Genomic DNA, 3857 nt, shown 5'->3' on the forward strand with positions numbered 1-3857 from the left:
CTATGCTATTTAAGGTTTCTTTTAGATCTGAGTTTGTCCATCTGTTCTTCCCATGAGATGGAAAATCCTGAAGGAAAATCTTCCTCTCATAAGGTCAGACTCAACAAATCCATTAGTAACTGCATATCATTATGTCAACAGTTCTACAATTTATACAGTTCTGGCACATTCACATATCATGCAATCCTCACAAGAACTCCATGAGGTAGGTTGGATTCTCTTCATATCACAGAAACCGAGGCTCTGCAAGATTTATTACTCCGCTTTACCTCACCCAGCAAGCAAAGTGGCCGGCTCCTAGCACTGCAGCTGTCAAAGAACACTGAGACACTGTGTGCTCTACAGAGACAAGAGGGGCTGTTGCTACACGGAGATTATGCAAAGCTGCAAGTTTCTTTCTATTGCCATGTCCAGGAACTCAGTGCTTTGACATTACACTGATTTACAATAATATGAAGTGTTAATTTTAAGCACAAGGTACCCTAAGGTAAGGTGTCGGCTGACCTAAGGGAAAAGGCAAAAAAGCCAATACGTAAATGTCCAAAACCAGTAAGATTAAGCAAGAACAGCAATAATCTGCAAATCAAAACGTATGGCAAATGGTACAAAAACTATGCTCCCAGATGCAGCATCTAATCAGAAAATCTACACACGGTAGTGAGTATACCTGTATTAGTCAATACAGAAAATCAACAGGCCCGTGTGTGCCTGCATTGATCGGTCCAGGAATCTGGGCCGGGGATGGAATGGTGAAAGCCAGGATAGATAAACCACGGTAGTAACGTACTACTAATGCTCCATACACTTAAGGGGCCTGGCCCTGCCAGGTTTATTGACCCTGCAATTCACCAGCTACCTCTTCCTGTCGCCATGGCAACACCCACACCCAAGCAGCTCCAGAATTCACCTTTGGATATCCACAATCCACCGAATTCGCACCTTCGCAGTTCAAATAAACCAACAAAAGATATCCCCACCCGCTAAAGTGAGACAACCACGACCTTTTCCATTTCCCCGATCTCTAATTCATCCACGGAACATGTCTTTAATTTTTCACCCATATCCACTGAAGGGAGGGTGAGTCCTAAACAACGACCACTTTTGATACAGTAAGAGGTTTTTTCCTTTCCTCCCCCTCCCCCACTCTTTTTTTGCGGGGTTGGACATCAGAGACGAATGAAAACCGGATGCGCACACAAACATTTGCCTAAAAAAGACAAGTTCGTTGGTATGATCAAAATAATTTTCAGCCAACGTCTCGTGGCACGTCTGTCAGGCAAGCTGAGTTTTGCCTCTGCAGGCGACCGCCTCTGGAGCTGAGAAATAGTTTGCTGAGAAATAGTTTCCAGCGCGGCCGTTTGATTTACAGCTCTCAAAAACAAAAACGCATTCCGTGCCGACGGGACCGCGCACAGCGTGAGCAACAACCATGACGTATTCGGGAGAGTTTTCCAGAACGGCTCTCCGGCTCCAGCAAGATGCCCAGGCAGCAAATCTCATTTCTGCTGGGAGAAATGGAATCAAATAGCACCCCACTGCCCGAGCCCACAGAACGCAAATCAAGCGGTTTCATTAAAACGGTAGTTAAACCCTTCCTCAGACCCTGAGCTCTGCCCCGAGCCCCGGGGCCTCGCTTTCTACCCCCACCACATCCCTAGGACCTGGGAAAAACAAAACGACCCGCCGTAGAGGAAAAGGAAACCCCAAACAAAACTCGGGAGCAGAGCCTATTTCTACTGGCCAAAGAGCGCCGCCAAGACCCCTTCCGTCCGGGGCTGTCCGCGCTGCCACTAGTAAAGATGGCGGCCATAGGCGGAGCCGCTCACACCGAAGGCCGCTGGCTACCCTGCCGGCCACGACCATTCACGCGGAGCCCTCCACGCCCGTCGCGGCTTGTCGCATTGCAGGTGCAGCGCGACCAATCAGGCGGCGCGGCTCTTTTCGGCCAACCACTGCAGGGTCGCGCCGGCCTATCAGAGCGTCCTTGTCAAACTGAACGAGGAAAGAAGCCTCAGCAGCGCCAACTAAGCAACCGGCTACAGACCGCGTTCCGGTGCGTGTGTGACGACACCGCTGTGTGCTCCTCCGCTGGGAGATATAGTGCCCTCGCCCTTGCCTCGCCCCGCCCGCAAGCGCTCCAAAGGCTTGGGCGTGGGGCTTGCTCTTCCTCTGCGCTTGACGGGCGGTGGTTCCCCCGAGACAGAAACTTGACTGAAAAATAATACCAAATACCCGTGCTGCGGCCCGTGGCCCTCCATAGGGCGACCTGAACTAGCCTCGCCTGTCCCTTTGCTCTTTGCCGTTCGTCCTTCGCGTTTTGTGAAAACAGTTGGCGCCGCAGAAATGAGATAAACGCCCCTGAGCTCGAAACCCGCACTCGAACTGCCACCGAGTCGACCCTTCCTGTTTTGGAACTCAGGGCCCGGCCACCCGAGAAGCACCCTCATGGGCACTTTGTTTCTAGAAGTGCCCGTTTCCATTTCCTTCCTAAGGTTTCCTTATCTCCTGCGGCAGGAGGGGCCCGCTGGGCTCGGGTTTTCAGCTGCGTTGGAGCTGCAGAGGCTGCGGAGTGAACGCGGCCAGGAGCCCGCCTGGGCGCGCGCAGCGCTCTAGGAGCCGAGAGCCGCTGCTTGGCCCTCGCTGGCCGGGTAAACCGAGGGGAAGCTCCTGGCCTCCTTTCCCTTAAGCCCCTTATTGCTTCTGTGGGGAAGGCCCTCCTAGGTAGAGGCGAAGGTCCGGGGAGATAACCTCGCCCATGGGCCACATCCGCTGCCATGGTCTGTGTCGTGCCAGAAGGTACCTCTCGGCCCTCAGTGCCGTGAAAAATCTGACACTCAAGAAGGTCGATTGACACGCCTAACGTCGCACAGCAATTTAGTAGCACAGCACAGAATAGAAGCTACCCAGGCTGGCTGTCTCCCAAGCCTGTGTTTCTTTACCACAGTAACACAGCGTCTTCCAGAGCTGAAGCTGTAGTCGTGAGATGGCTCAAGCATTTGGGGGAACTGGAAGGCAGACCTGGGAATGAAGAGAATTGTTTTCTTTGAGCAGAATTTTCAGTCAGTGGCCTACAGAAAAAGTAGAGAAGAAACATTACTTGGTTATTGTCACTGTTCCAAGAAGCTAGCTAAGAAAATTAAATCGTGTGGATTTCTTAAAACTGCTGTTTCGTGTAACCTCCAAACATCTATCTGTGACTTTGGCACAAGGTGGCTTGGATGTCTGATCTTTGTGATTGAACTATATTCACATCCTGTTTCTAAGATTGTGTTACTAATGGTTTTTCCTGAGGTTTTACAACCAGTAGTGGTGTCTGCGCTGTAGTCAAGTGAAGGTTCTTTGATCTAAGGCTATACTTGTCAGTTGCTGTTTATTGCTTCTTAAACTTTTACTCAAAGTCTTCTTCAAAAAGGAGAAAAGCTGTGGTTTTCTTTCTGTAGGCGGTTAGTAGTCATTCCCAAAGATGTTTGCCAAGTGAGCAAATACATTGGAACTTCCAAATGAGCATTTCACTGTAAAAATACCTGCCCCAAAAACAATACATGTTTCTTTTGCAATTTATATGGTATAGGAAACATGTTCTGTGACTTCTTTGTAGCAAGCCAGATCCTGATGTGAAAAAAGAGATCTAACTGTGCCAATAACAAATTGAGAATTCTTGAGTAAGTTCCTTTCCTGTGTTCTTGGGACCTCAGTTTTCTTTTTGTTTGTTTGAGACGGAGATTCGCTCTGTCGCCAGGCTGGAGTGCAGTGGCGCGATCTCGGCTCACTCCACCTCCACCTCCCAGGTTCAAGCGATTCTCCTGCCTCAGCCTTCCAAGTACCTGGGATTACAGGCATGTTTCACCATGTTGGTC

The sequence above is a fragment of the Gorilla gorilla genome, chromosome 15 (genome assembly GCF_029281585.2).
Source record: "Gorilla gorilla gorilla isolate KB3781 chromosome 15, NHGRI_mGorGor1-v2.1_pri, whole genome shotgun sequence".
Classification (NCBI taxonomy): Eukaryota; Metazoa; Chordata; class Mammalia; order Primates; family Hominidae; genus Gorilla; species Gorilla gorilla.